General features: G+C 34.2%; 1 protein-coding gene across 1 annotated transcript in view; it reads left to right on the top strand.

The window, feature by feature from the left end:
* Nucleotides 1–16,488, top strand: part of yellow-e (L-dopachrome tautomerase yellow-e) — a 92,972-nt gene that overhangs the window by 30,828 nt on the left and 45,656 nt on the right. Inside the window, exons 2-3 of the mRNA XM_070653120.1 lie at nt 172–227; nt 13,883–13,913. The gene's annotated coding sequence lies outside the window, so the exon portion shown is untranslated. The remainder of the gene's footprint in view (nt 1–171; nt 228–13,882; nt 13,914–16,488) is intronic.

Raw genomic sequence — 16,488 nt, 5'->3', positions numbered from 1 at the left:
AAAATTACTAGTTATTTAAAATCAATCGCAATAAACATTAAACACATAATGTATCTAATCTATAGACAGTAAATCAGCTCATAATTATTATTTTCATATCATACACATTACAATCACTGTAAAATTGTTGACAAGACATTTCATTTCTAATCTAAATATCTCTCATTTCAGACATTGATAATCATCAATTTGTTCACATAAAGCATATAATTTGTACAGCCGTCAAGGTAGGAATGATGAAAAATTACTCAAATTTCAAACAATGAAAAATATTTTTTTTTTTACAAACTTTACATGACATTAGATTTGTAAGCTTACAAGTCATTGTAATCAGTTAGAGGAAATCTCTTTTTCACATTTTGTTCTATTTTTCTGAGTTTGATTAATTGTGTCGCCATAAATTGAAGTAGAGCTTTTTTTCTCACTCTAGATTGAGATTGGATAGTCCTTCGAGTATTGCTGTAGATTTAAATGTATAGTTTGTAAGCTATTTATTATCATTAAGCTGCTTTGATCGGGTTTTGTGATTTGTTTTGGATTGAGAATTGAGTGATGGGAATTAAGAGGAAGTTAGGGAATTTTTGTATGTTTAGTCCACATGATGCGTTTGTATGCGCATATACATGCACATTTTACATTCGCATACATGCAAAAATATGCTAACACATGCGAAAATATTCGCATACTTGCAAATTTACATGCGATTGCATGTAATTTCATCAGCTAGGTTCTTAACCTATTTCACTCGATTATATTCTCAAAATAACCCCTGATCTGGAAAAAATATGATTCGTACTGACGATTTTAAAGATTGCATCCAAAATTTGTGCCAATTTCCTTGCTGTTTACTCCAAAGAATCACTTACATAACTGCTTTAACTAGGTCAACGTCTACAATCGTATTCTGACCTTTCCCACTAAATTTGTCAAAATAATATTTTTTTACTTCATGATAAAAATTAATTCAGTAATCCTCAGCTTGAGCCTTTCCAATACTCCACACAAAAAAAAAAAAAAATATTACGTAAAATTAATACCGTAATTCAGCATGACAGACGTCTTACTAAGTCTCGGACTTTATGAATAACGTTGTTAAAGGTTATCAGCTTCCGTCGTCGCATAATATTTTTTTGTCGTATAAATCAAAAAAAATGTGGCTAAGATTAAGCTTAATTAAAATCTATCTGAAGGTGATTAATTATATTTTATGAGATAGACATTAAAAACTAATGACGGATTTATGCGCTTATATTACTTCATGTAAATATACATAGCGTAACTGTATTAATTTTCCTAAAACTCAAACAATTCATTAAAAGCGAATTAGATGAGTTAAAAAAATGTTTTTTATAAGATTGATGAAGAAGTTAATTAATTATGCTGTATTACCGAGCAGCATAGTCCACTGAAATCCATTTGTTATCTTGAAAATTGGACATCTTGGTGCCATCGGGACAACTAAGAGTCTTACCGTAAATACACCGACTTACCCCCTAATGGCCCCTAACAGACATTAACTATAGTCACTTAAATGAGCATTCTGATGAGTTTACTCAATCAACATAATTGAGGATGCTCAATTTTCTGAGGATGTTCTTTGTCTGTTTGAGATCAATGCCCTTTCGAACAAGCTGTCCCGTTCGAGTCCGATTCTCTAGAAAACACGCTATGTTGTTCGGAACAGTTGCCTTAGCAAACAAGCTTTGCTGCTCGGGATATTCCTAACACTCTGTTTACATTACAGGAGAAAATTTACTCTTGCTGATTTCGGGTTTATCAGAAGAATAGAAAATATCAAGTTGCTAAAATTACATCAGCAAATTAATTAGTTTGAAAATGAATTTGTCTTAAAATTGATTAGTCAGGATAAGATCTTATTTTTCGTTATCTGTGAGGGAAGGGAATACGTTTTGTTGGATGGATGGATGATTCATCAATGGGTTAATAATATTAGTTATACTTCTTCTTTCTTGTCGTCTGGGTTTCTTTTATTTGTATTTATGTCCTTGTTCTTCCAGGTTATCTACTATCTGTTCTCCGATTTCCTGACAGACTTCTGGTTTAGTCAACTGCTTTCTGTCTTTTGGTCTGACTGTTCTCTTGAACGTCCTTTTACATTCATGTGTGTTCTTCAAGTGTCCACCTTTGTATTTTGGTCGTTCTGTTTAGCTTCACATTTTTCTTTTCTTGTGGATATCTGAATATACGGTTTATTCTGTATATTTATTTTAACCTTCTGCCCTAGCGGCACAATGCGTTTGAACTGCAATTTTCGCCATTAAAGTAGGTTCGCCACCAAGGTGCCCTCATCACTACTTCGAGACTAACCGTTAATACGGCGACGTAGTGGTCTCCTTGCGAACACGATGTGCTATTTGGACTAGTCTGTTCGTTCGGCCGATAGCTGTCTTTCTTGCATTTAGTCAGTGCTTTCCTATCAGCCTTAGTGTCGGGTTTGATAAATTGCTTATCATTCCTCATGCTATCGATTCTTTATCTTGACACTTCTATTTTGTCTACCTTCCAATATGTCTTACTCTTCTGTCTATCAGCAGCCTCGTTCGTCTGTCCTCAATTCAATCACTTCATTTATCTGAGTATTGCCATCAATAAATAACATGTCCTCAATTTAATCAAATCTCGACCAACATTTCTCACTAATATCATTAAAAAATCAGTATTCTCAATAGCTTTATTATCTCAATCACCTAAATCTTATTCTCACCTTAAAAGCATATCGCCAATTCCCTTTATATATCACACAATTACTCTGCCAATTTAACATCATAACCAAACATCAACCACACCTTGAAAATAATTCATTCACTTATTTTAATTGATTCATTTATCAACATTCCATATATAATTTATGCGGATAGATAATTTCCTTAATTGCCAATCCAGTCATACATGGGAAGTTCATATAAAAAATGCATGCATATTTTGACTCTCAAACTTATCATTATTTCTAATCTAACAAATCGAATTATGATCACATAATGGATATGAACTAATACCAAGACACATCAACATTAATGAATGATTGTGTGAAAATTGAAGTATTTATGAGAAAGTTGAAGACTTCATTAGTGGAAGTTTGTGTGCTCATTCATGCACATGGAAGATGGTATCATAATTGAAATTATGAGTAAAATTAAATTTACTTTTGTTTCGTTTTTTTTATGCGATAACAGCAACAGTTGCTATATCTTAATTAGTGTAGTCATTGGGCCGAGTAGCACAATGTGGTGAATTGCATGCAGGTCGGCTTAAAGGCAAATAGACCGGTTTTGGGTACCGAAGAGGTTTTCTGTACAATGAAAGCATGCTCTTTTGCTGTTAGTGATCAGTCATTACGACGTCTAACTCTAGACGGTAAGACGGTAAGACGGCAAGACGCCAAGACGTCAAGATGGTAAGATGGCAAGACGGAAAGACGGCAAGACGGCAAGACGGCAAGACAGCAAGACGGCAAGACGGCAAGACGACAAGACGGCAAGACGGCAAGACGACAAGACGGCAAGACGGCAAGACTGCAAGACGACAAGACGACAAGACGACAAGACAACAAGATGGCAAGACGGCAAGATTGCAAGACTAAAAAACGGCAAGTCGGCAAGACAGAAAGACTGCAAGACAGCAAGTGGGCAAGACGGCAAGACTGCAAGATGTCACGATGACAAGACGACAAAATGCAAGACGGCAAGACAGCAAGACTGAAAGATGACAAGACGACAAATTGCAAGACAGCAAGACAGCAAGATTGAAAGAGGGCAAGTCGGCAGACTGACAAGACGTTGCATGTGGTTCATCACAATGTGTCGCTCGGGGCTATTATTGTACCTTCCCCAAATAGGCTAAGAGCATGCTTTCATAGTTCAGAAAGACCACTATGGTACCCCAATTTCACGTATTACTGTTAATATGGCGACCTAGCAATGTCCTAGTGATCAAGCTATGCTACTCGGATACGCTTTAAGCAGTACCACTTTCTACACAATATTATGAAATTAATTTTTTGCTCTATATTTTGCCATAAACACTTTAAGAGATAAAGCTCTTATTACGTAAATACCCACTGGCCTTTTCAAATGACATCGATAGCTTCTGGCTATAAAATATCATGTGACAAGTGAGGAAATATCTAATGAACTGAAAATTGATATTTATGGTCCCATATTCTAAACATTTTCTTCTCCTTTAACATCGCATGATTTTATGTCTCATTCGAGAAATTTTTCTCAAGAGATTCTCTTGCCTTTTTTATTGAGTTATCTTAGGTTGAATAAATTTTGTGTGAGTAATTTGATTTCAACATTTGATGGCTAAACTATTGAATTATGACAAGTTTTATGTTTCCTGGAAGGTCTTGAATGGGGATGATGACTTTATGGGACATTAGAGAAGTGTGAATGTGGAAAGTTTTGAATTGAGGGATTGGGACATTAACTGTGATTTGTTGTTTGGCTTTTAGCTGTTTAAGGGTTATTGTGAATTTGAGACGAAGTGCCTTAATGCTTTGGTGACAAATTTTGGAATTTTCTCACTCTTTCGACAGAAAAGTAGTGTCACTGAAGATTTAAGAGAGTGTATTCTCAAAATTGTGTGATCATATTTGTGTCCACAGCTTGTATTTGGCTCTTTGTCAGTTCAGACTCCGTTTCGACACATTCGACTGTAAAGCAGTGACTTGGTAGTGACGCTGAAGTCTCTAGGAGTGCTCAACGTCTGTTTGGACTCCATTTCACCTTCTCCGTCACACAAAACCTGAAAACTCTCTCCAGAATCCGCAATTTGCATGGAAGATAGAAATAATCATGTGCTCATCATGTGCTCCCTTACACCCAAACTAAGAATCAATACTAAAATGCTCTTTTCTAAGTTTCTATATACACATCAATTATGTATAGTCTGCAAAAAATTCTTGATTGCCCTACTTTTCATCATCACATCCTAACATTTTTAAAGAATTTTTCTATTTTGAGAAAATTGCAGCTGTCTATCACAAATTGAAGGATGTTTTAAAATAAAATGTATATCATGAATACAAGATAAATTAAGAAATATGAGAGCACTGGATGGTATGGAGTGAAGATGAAGTAGTCGTTTATTTATTCAATAGATTCCACAAATTATTACTCGTATTCATACATGAATACTATATAATTCAACCATAAGACTGACTATGAAACCAAAAAACACTATGATGTCTGTAAAGTATTTCCGTCCATGTATCATGAAGGAGGTCAAGGTAAAGTTTATGATGAGAAATTTTCCTCACGGCTCTCAATATAACATTCGATACCAGCACGTTTTTCCTGTTATCAATTCTTCGTAAATGTTTCCTCGTTATGTCAGTTCCAATTGATCATCAATTACATTTTGCTGTATTTTGGAAATTGCTTGGTATCATTACAAATCTCTTTAGTAATTGAGAATGGATGGGATTCTGAGAATCATTATTTTTGATGAAATTTAATCTTCAATGTTTTAATATTGTTCATGGTGGATGGTTTATTGGAAAAGCTTATTGAGGAGGATTATTGGAGTGGCTTTTCAAGGAACGTAGAACTGTGAGTAAAATGACTGAATTTGAAGGAATATTGGTTCGAAAATCTTCAAATCCTTAATTATACAATGACTTAAGAAGTTGAAGAAGTGTGGCTTTGGTTTTGAGGAGCTTTAAATCTGATCATTTGAGACTGTGTCTCTAAGGCTTCTTTTGAGGCAATTGTGAGCAATATTTTTTTTTACCAAATATCACTTTTGAAGCATCCAAGAATTACAACCATCAAGATTAGTCCCGAATGGCACAAAACGGGAAATCAATCAAAAAAGTGGATTCAAAATCGTCCCCAAGGTCAAGATGACTATGAATCAATCTGGCACAAAGCCTAGGGTGTGATTATAATTGGTCAGATGATCCAAAATCCAGCCTCAGGTCAAGATGACTATGAATCAATCTGGCACAAAGCCTAGGGGGTGACTATGACTTGATACCAGATTGAGTCATAGTCACCCGCACTAAAGGCCTGATTTTTTATCAATTAACCGACTTGTCTTATCTTTAAGAGTCAACTATGCTTAGAATTTAATATCAGACACCAATAATAACCAGTTGTGTACCAAACTATTCAAAATCATCCAATCTAATCACAATGTTGCAATAATGTCTTAAGGGCATTGTCATGTCAACGTCTTTGTATACTTAGTGTTATCATGTTTCTATGTAGAGTAGAAGAACTGGAGCTACATCAAAAGGATTTTCATGAGATTTAATTGTCGGCTCTGTCTTGAAGCTTGTACAAATTCTTTGTTTGGAGATTGAAATTGTCAGTTTTACTAGGGGTGTATTCAGAGGATGGACGGGTTAGGGGGAGAATCTTCAATTTGCTAATATTTCTCAAATCTAGCTAGATTATTAGCTAGAAACTTAGCTAAATCCCAAAATCATCCTAAACCTTTTCGATTCATGTCTAAATATATCAAACCCACCTCATCCATTACAGACAATGAGGTCATGACTTAATGATGTCATGACAATGAGCATATCCACTTGGTTCAGTGATGACCTTATTGTACCATGTGAGCATGCTGATTGTCTGCTCAGGCATTTGGCAATTTCCGAATTCTTTGTGTAACCGGCAAATTGTCATTGAGACGACAGGTTACCCTAATGACATAATTTTAGTTTAGACAACTCAAGTAAATACCAGCTTTCGATCAAATTCTTCTTAATTAAACCAAGTACAACATTTCTTATCCAATTCATTTCCTTTATTGATTTTCGTTTAGTTTCAGATACTTCATGTATGAACTAAATTGACTTTACTTTATTTGCTATTCAATTGAGTTAAAGAAGATGAATGTAGTGAGAATGCAAATACTGTAAAATGGATTTTAAATAAAAAATTTATCTTCCATACTCAAATATTTGCTGCACATTTTCCAATTGAACCATTCACAAATGCAATAACTGCAGTGAATCTTTTAATTTTATTAATTTTTATTCTTCTCAAATGCCAATGAAATATGGAAATCCATGGAAATATTCACAGGAAATTGAACAATCATTGGATTATTATGAAAAAAATGCAATGAATGATGAATGATGAATGAATTGAAATGTAAACAGCATTATAAAATTCAATTGAAATTGCATTAAAATAATTTTATGAATTGATGAAGAAAGAAATTATTAAATTGCAATTTTATATCGATAGATTTAATTAGTTTAAAGGACAGTGATTGATGATAAGAAACTTGTGAAGTTGGAATTTTTTCGAGTGAAATGTCATGACGATGAACCTGTGAAGCAGGTTGACCAGGGTGACTAGGGTAATCAGGGTGATCTGAGTGACAAGAGTAACCCAGGTGATATGAGTGATCCGAGTGACAAGAGTAGCCTGGATGACGAGCGTGACGCGGATGACAAGCGTGACCTGAGTGACAAGAGTGACCAAAGTGACATGAGTAATCAGGGTAACCTGGTTGACCAGAGTGAACAGGGTCAATAGGATAATCAGTGAGAACAGGGTGATCTGGGTGACCAGAGTGACTTTGGTGAACAAGGTGACTATGCTGACCGTCTATAGACCCAGCTTGAAATGATTTGATTTGAGTTATCAGGATTTTTTAAAGGCTGAAAAATCAGTATTTTGGGAATCCGGATATTAAAAGCCTAAAAAAGTCGTGTCCGAAAGATGGTTGTGGGCGCGGTCACAACAGAGTCGTGTCAACTCTGTGTCATAGAAATACCGAGGGCACAAATCGACAAACCACATTTTTTTGCCATGAAATTGGTTGAAATACGCCGTTGTGGTGCTGCCTGGACAACTTTGCATATTGTTGTTAATGTGGTGCCTTAGCAAACACGTCGTGTTGTTCGAAATAGCATCTCGATTTCCAGTTTGAGGCGTGATGGGTTCTGAAACGTTTGGACTTCCTACCTTACTTGCTTCAATGTATTAAACCTAGAATTTCATCCCAAACTACAGACCTGTAGCCTTGGACGAACTATAAAATACAACCAAAAACTGAAGGTCTGCGTGTCTAAAATCCAGGTTTGTGGTTCATGGTCGAGCCCGAATTAAACCCAATCCTTAAAACACAAAAATCAATTAATTTAACAGATTTAATTTTCGAATATTATCAACCGATTGTACAACGTATCACTTCCATAAGTCCATTTACAAAAAAATTGTTAAAAAGTCCATTAAGTTCTGAATGATAAACACATAATAATATTAAATCAGCTTACCACCATGTTCATCTCACATGATTACGAAAAAAAAACCTCATAAAAATCAATTTTAAAATGAGTGGATAAAAATTATTATTTCGCTGTTACCATAATTGTAACAATCAACTTAATGTGTAAATTCATACTCATAACAATCAGGATAAAAAAATGATGCACAACTGATTAAGCGCTTGATGCAAATAAATATGGGTAAAAATAAAAAAGTTGCAAAGCAAATAAAACATTTTTAAATTGAAATGAAAATGTAAAAGTTTTATTTTATCATTTTTATATTTTTAATCGCGTGTATGCACAACAGTTTGTAAAACTAAATGAATACTGTTATTTGCTGTGTAACAAGATAAATAGTCGACTTAATGAGTATAATTTTTTAACACTTTTAACTGCATTTTATCGTCATTGTCGCTTAAATCCTAGTTTTAATGCATGATTCCCGGTTTTATTCAGCTTGTTTCTGATTGTGAAAGTTGGAATTGAATTAATTATAGTAATTAATTTAATAAATTCTTAGAATCAGGGATATAGCAAGGAATTGCTAGAAAATTAAAGAATTTTGTTCAAATTTTGGAGGGTTTAGTGGATTAGGTACGATTTCTAATAGTGGTTTGCTCAGAATGTAGAAGGATTTGGTTCTCCGACCTCATTTCAACCCATACAAAAAAATAATCCGGAAATCCCTTGCATTTATGAATAAAGGTTGAATACTCATCAGCAACTTTCTGATATTGTCCAAACTAGTCATACATATTGACATTTTAATTAATTAAATATAGAAATAGAACTATTTTTAACAATATTCTCCTTTTATTAATAAATCCATTAAACTTTCTATAGACTTCCTCAATATTAGTTAAATTAACCCCCTGCAAACTATCATATTCCCCATTAAAATTCACAACCAAATGAAAATGGACATTTCCATATAGAAGCGATTTTTCATTCCCAAATGCAAAAGTAAGTTAGAATCCAGAAAAAAAACAACGAGGAAAATCCATTCAGTAGATTGCATTTAAAACTTATGTTGCTCGTACATATGTCATGTTGATGTTAAAATTGATGACGTTTGAGTTTTGCTTTTTTTGGTAGAAAATTGTAGTTTTGATAAAGTTAAAATGTTTCAATTGGTGTGAATATGGAAAATATATTTGAAAAGGATGTTAGATTACGTGATGTGTTGAAGAAGTCAGATTTTGTGAGTATGAATCCGAGACCATGCCAGAACCACCTTGGTGACAGAGTGACATATCAACCCAAATAGCACAAATCGGTAAATCGATCCAAAATTTTGCACCATAATAATGTGACTCTGGCTTGAGACCGGATTCGGTTTCACATCACCAAGTCGGAGTCACGTCGACCTGTGGTCAGTTTTTGATCGATTGAATGATCTGTATGATTTGGGTCAGTTACTCTAACAGGCAAAGAGCTCTAAAAGCGGTCTTCAAAGTGTCCACTGCCACACTATGATCGATGAGCTCAGCACGAGCTTATCAATCGATTTTCAACTTAAATATTGCCAAAAATCCTAGCTTTGGTATTAAAAATTCAGAACATTCTTAAATAAGCTTAAAGATTCAATCCAAATTACTCTTCATCTTTAATTGATCATTGAATCTTCTTAAATCCAACAAATATAAATCACAGCTCTATTCTATTCAGTTTAATTTATTACAATTTTATTCTCATTTAAAAAACTTTACAGCCAACAAGCTCAAATAAATAAAATTTAAATTATTGTAAATGGAACAGAAAAAAAAATTTCATTTATTTTACTAAATTCAAAACAAGAAAAGAGTAAGAAATATGATAGAAATAAATTTTGTTGCTATTTCCACAGTTTGCACATATATAGTTTCAGTGCCAGAGAAATTTTTATACATTTTTGTATTAAATTGCAAGTCAAGTTTTACTTCTTCTTCATTCTCCGGTTTTAGAGCAATTACATGAATGAATGCGCTTTGAATAAATTGTTATTGTTTAGTATTATGACACTGGATAGTATGTTTGATACTTAGTTGGTGGCTTTGTGGGTAAAACACAGGAAGTTTAAATTTGGAAACAAGTTGGGGTTTTGGTTTTGTATTTTAAATTGAGGTAAGGGGTAAGGGAACTTACTGATGTTAGGCAACGCTAAAAATAGCATTTTTCAACTTTTTCTACTCTACCTTAACGTTTGGCAACATAGTCATGAACTACAATTTGAAACTAAGCCACCCCTCCGCTTTCCTTCTTAAGTCGTTCATTTCTGAACGTTTTTTAACTCGAACAATACAATGTAGTCATCAAAGTGCTCCTAAATCACCTCGTTGACGACAACATGAGTGTCCGATGGCAAGAAGTAAAAGTGCCCTGACGGCATGACGTAGGAATGACCTGACGGCATGACGTAGGAATAACCTGACGGCATGACGTGAGAGAGACCTGACGGCATGACGTGGGAGTGCCCTAATGACATGACGTAGGAGTCTCCTTATGGAATGACGTATGAGTGTCCTGAAGCCATGACGTGTGAGTGTTCCGTGACGGCATGAAGTGACAGGGTTTGGTTCGGTTGCCCGCTGATCACTTGCCCACTGATTGTTTGCCCACTGACATTTTCCCACTAGGTTTTCCCACTGGTACGTTTGCCCACTGGTACTTTTGCCCATTGATTTTTTCCCCATTGATTTTTTGCCCACTGGTACGTTTACCACTGGAAGTTTTGCCCACTGCTTCTTTGGATATGGTACTTTTTCCCAATGATTATTTTCCCACTAGCTATTGCCCAGTACGACATGCCCACTGTATTTTTCCCCACTGGACCGTTTGCCCACTGAATAATAAGCAATCGAGTTGAAGCCCTGCAATGACTGGCTTCTGGCTAGACAAAAATTCTGCAGTCCTACTGAGACTATCGGGGTTTTTGCATTCAATCTCAAATTCGTAGAGGTGGTAAACACTTTTGGTTTTATGGACTTCATTACCCTTAACTTTATTGTTTTTAGTGGTAACATCATTGATAAGTAAGTAAGTAAATATCTCAACTGGATGTAATTATTATGAGTATATTGATTTACTTTTTAAAGGACATAGTGTGTCTGGATGTTAATAGATCTTATTGTGTTCAATTATGTGACTGGTTATTCTCTAGATCTTATTTCATGATCATGTTGTTGAATTATTATTTTCAATCGAATAAAATCATTCACTGGATCAAAACAGAATCATTATACTTATTTAACTTTTTGGCAAAGGCGCACGAGGGTTGCCGCATTTAGAGTTCGTCGGAAATCTTTTATAATTTTGCCCGCTTCTGATTCCCAGCACTTTTGCACGTTGCTCACACAGTAATCTCACGAGCTTTTAGTCAATTACCTCGAGAATCAATATACTCATAATAATTACATGACAGTTGAGATATTTTTACTTACTTAAAATGATTTACCATTAAAAACAATAAAGTTAAGGGTTGAAGTCCATAAAACCAAAAGTGTTTACCACCTCTACGAATTTTGAGTTATTGAATGCGAAAACCCCGAAGTCTCAAATTTGCTTCATGCGTACAATTTTTGTCTAGCCAGGAAGCCAGTCATTGCAGGGCTTCAAACGCATTGCTAATGAAGGAAATAATCAGTGGGCAAACGTACCAGTGGGGAAAAATACGAATGGGTAAACGTACGAATGGGCAAAAAGCTAGTGGGAAAATAATCAGTGGGTAAAAGTACCAGTGGGCAAAGAAGCAGTGGGCAAAATCCAGTGGTCAAACGTACCAGTGGGCAAAAATTGGGGAAAAAATCAATGGGCAAAAGTACCAGTGGGCAAACGTACCAGTGGGAAAAAGACTAGTGGGAAAATGTCAGTGGGCAAACAATCAGTGGGCAAACAATCAGTGGGCTCTGTGAAAATGGGCAATCGACGTAATCCCGAAGTGACAGTGCTCGGATGGCAAAACATTTTTGCTGACGGCTACATTTCGGCAAATTTCGGCCCATTTTTACGTTGACCTGTATGATGAAAATTGAAATTAGCCAACTCTTGTTGTTTGAAGAGGTTCATAAGTGATTTTGGGACCTGTATTAGAGTAGTCGGAAAGTTGAAGCTCCTAAACTCCTCCATGTTAAATTTAACTCCTTAATTCTCTAGTTTTAATCCATATTAAGAACCTAATAGCACTCAACCAAAGAACATAACCTCCAAAAGACCCTCTTCCCTTCCTTACCTTCACCCTTCAGCAATCACATTCAAAAGTCAACTTTTTCTCTGCTTTTTTTAGCATGCAAATTTATCATCACATGTCAACATAATTTTGCAATGTTCACTGTTGAAGAGCTAATCAATCACTATGGCAATTACGAACGTTGACGATGAAAAATTTTCAATTTGTACACAATAAAATTAATGACTTGAAATATTTTTAATAAATTATTTACATTAAAACTATTACTTTATTGTAATTGAGTGATTTTTGCTATTTTTATTGATTTTAGACTCAATTGATTATCATTACTGTATGCAATTGGTTGTATGTAATAAAAAGCCATCGGTACAATTAATTTAGAGGAAATAATTGAATTATAATCCACAATCATTTAAATAAATAAGCAAATAATAATGAAAATGTCTAAATTATTCGATGGAAAATTTTGTTGTGTTTTTATTGAGAATTAAATTTTTGGTGCAAAAATATTTTTCGTTGTCAAAATTGTGGATTAAATTTTAGAGTCAATTAAAGTCGGAAATTTGTTTGCGTGGAACCTAACCCGAGCGACATGATGCGGCGAACCGGAATTTTAACTTCAAAATGACTCGAAATCTGGAGTAAGGGTGCCGTCAGAGCAATTTGTGTCTTATTGTTGAAACGGCGAGTAGCGATGCTCTAGCGAACACGTTGTATAAATTTAGGATTTTTTGGAACTTTTGACAATGTAGAATTGAAGAACGTTGTTAAATTTGGAAAGGAGAGCCTCGCTCCTCTAGATCTATCACTAGATTTGATTAAAACAACAATTGCAATTCAAATTGAACATAATAACGTCTGCTAGTACTGAATAGTGTCAATTTTAGTTTTATAGATTCGTCTAGGATGACTAGAACCGATTAGAGTCAACTAGATTCAGATTTAGTTGACCCACCTCTCGGCCACAGAGACCTATCTCTAGCATTGACAGATTTATCTACAAATGGCTCGACATTCTAGATTCCACTCTGCTCAGATATTCAAAGTGCTAGAACAAGAACTTTTGGCCATAATTGGAATCACAGTAAACAACATTTGGATTTTTACGTCGTGCCATCTATAAAAACTGAGACTCTACAACATATCACATCCAAAGACAAATCACTCTTTTAGGTGCCTTAGTGGTATTTCTGTATCATGAAAGCATGTCTTTTCCCGGTTAGGGATAATCTCTTAATATTCATCAATTCATATTTTTCATATTAAATTTGAAATCCCAGCTTTAAACTAATTATCAACAAAAAAATCCTATAATTACAAATTCAACGTTATAACTACATTAAAAACAGCATATAATCATAAAATTCTCAAATTTCCAAACAAACCTACCAAATAAAATAATATTTATAATTATAAAAATTTTCAATAATTAACAAAAAAATCTCTTTTTAATTTAATTTCAGATAGACTGCACTCAATACTATCATTAAATAGGTATGTTCTCAATTTCTAATTATCCATTTGTATGTTTATTACACTTTACAAATTATGAGTTTCAGTTTACTAAAATAGTTTTGCAATACATAATCTGTAATTACTTCATGTCCAGTTCATTAAATTATCAAATTAATTTATAAATCCATCAAACAAATAAAATTAATACTTAATAATTCGTGGATATATGATAATCATCAGCTATCACTGCTGTTACGATTATAAAGTGATAAGCAGCAGTATGAATTGTTGTTGTAATGTACACAAATCAACATCATTATTACAAATAATTTCATTAAATTATTCATGTTATATTAATGTGTTTAAACAGCAATAACTCGTCGTGTCTACAAAGTCATCAACATGCTTGTTCTATCAACAAAATGACAAACAAATGAAAATGAACAAGATTATTTACTTAGCTATGCTGAAAGGTACATGGTATATATGGGATATGAGTGTTCATATCTAAGCACACACAAGAGTGTGCTATTCATGTATATAGGGAAGATGCTTGATATTCCTTTTGATGTTATTTACATTAAAAATATTCAAGTGCATTATGACGTGTTTTTTGTTTTGACTTCAATTGCGAGGGGTGTGCAAGATCTGTGACTAAGTCAATTTTTGTCACTGAACGAACTTTTGATGCAAAACTTTTTGCTTCAATTTTTGTCACTGAACGAACTTTTGATGCGAAACTTTTTGCTTCAATTTTTGTCACTGAATAAACTTTTGATGCAAAATTTTTTGCTTCAATTTTTGTTACTGAACGAACTTTCGATGCAGAACTTTTTGCTTCAATTTTCGTTACTGAACGAACTTTTTGCTTCATTTTTGTCACTGAACGAACTTTTGATGCAAAACTTTTTGCTTCAATTTTTGTCACTGAACGAACTTTTGATGCAGAACTTTTTGCTTCAATTTTTGTCACTGAACGAACTTTTGATGCAGAAATTTTTGCTTCAATTTTTGTCACTATACGAACTTCTGATGCAAAATTTTTTTTGCTTCAATTTTTGTCACTGAACCAACTTTTTGCTTCAATTTTTGTCACTGAACGAACTTTTGATGCAGAACTTTTTGCTTCAATTTTTGTCACTGAACGAACTTTTGATGCAAAATGGTTTTGCTTCAATTTTTGTCACTGAACGAACTTTTGATGCAAAACTTTTTGCTTCAATTTTTGTCACTAAACGAACTTTTGATGCAAACTTTTTGCTCCCCCTTAATCCCATTCCCCGCAATCTTAAACATAAACAAATTTGTATCTAGCCATTAAACCAGCAGCATAAAGTTAACAAATAACATCATCATAGAGCATCACTAATTTATTCATTCTAAATGATAAACATTTTCCTGCATAATTAACTTTACGTAAACTGCAAACATATAAAAAAAGACTCATTCCGTATTCACTGTTGCTACACATTTTGTACCTTACTTTATTCGGTGCACACTTATGTTGCATATTTTAAGATATTTAGAAATTTACGCGAATTGCAAGCTGCATTTTTTAGCTTTGAGCTAATTAATGTGAGGGCATGATGAACTCTGACTATGTTGCAGCCACAACGTCCATAAATGCTTAATTGATAAAAATTCCCACATGTGGATACACAACATTGTATTCTGGGATTTTCTGTTCCACATGACTTTATTTGATTTAATCACACTCAGATCATTAATGGATATTCGTTTTTTTTGTGTATTTTTCAATGCTGGCATTTTTAGTTTTGTGTTCAATGATTAATTTCATAAAAATAAGGTGTTGAAATACATGAATCAATTTAATTATGTGATTTTATCATAAAATGAGAGCATTATTTATGGAATTAATCAAAAGTATGTATTTTTTTGACATGTGACAAGGCTGGTGTATGGTTAATGATTTTAATTGGATAAAGTGTGGCTTGTTTAATTGATATAGTATTATGCCGAGAGGCACACGGCATAGGCATAGGTAAGAATCTGGCCCCAGGCTGACTAAACTCTGGCCTGAGGCTGGATGTCATTTAATCTGATCTGGGACTAGAGTCACGATGGCTTGATGTCGCATTTTGAACATTTCTAAATCTTGTGCTTTCCTTTCTACAAAATTCAGTCAAATTGAGGAACTTAACCTCAAAATTTAGACAAATTGAGGAACTTAACCTCAAAATACTGTCAAAATGAGGAACTTAACCTCAAAATTCAGTCAAATTGAGGAACTGAACCTCAAAATTTTGTCAAATTGAGGAACCTAACCTCAAAATTTAGACAAATTGAGAATCCTAACCTCAAAATTCTAGGGTAGGTTTTTTGATATGAAAGACCAGAAATGTCCAAACTATGCCACAGCACATCTTAGTGGTAAGCGTCGACCGACATTTCAAATCGCATGCGACGACACACTAGTGTATCGCGACACACAAGTTTCCAACCACTACCTTTGTGGTAAGTCACGCCAGAAACCATACATGGTATGTGATTCGTGTCATTCATGTCACACTAATGTGCTGTGAGACACAGTTTGGACAACACTGGGATAGACCGATGATCATCGAATTATGACGACAAATTACCGCAAAATAAC

The sequence above is a fragment of the Chironomus tepperi genome, unplaced genomic scaffold (assembly GCF_022539635.2).
Source record: "Chironomus tepperi strain 1889 unplaced genomic scaffold, CSIRO-AGI_Ctep_v1 contig_8, whole genome shotgun sequence".
Classification (NCBI taxonomy): domain Eukaryota; kingdom Metazoa; phylum Arthropoda; class Insecta; order Diptera; family Chironomidae; genus Chironomus; species Chironomus tepperi.
Note: the sequence above shows the minus strand (reverse complement) of the source record. Positions and strands in the feature narration are given on the sequence as shown.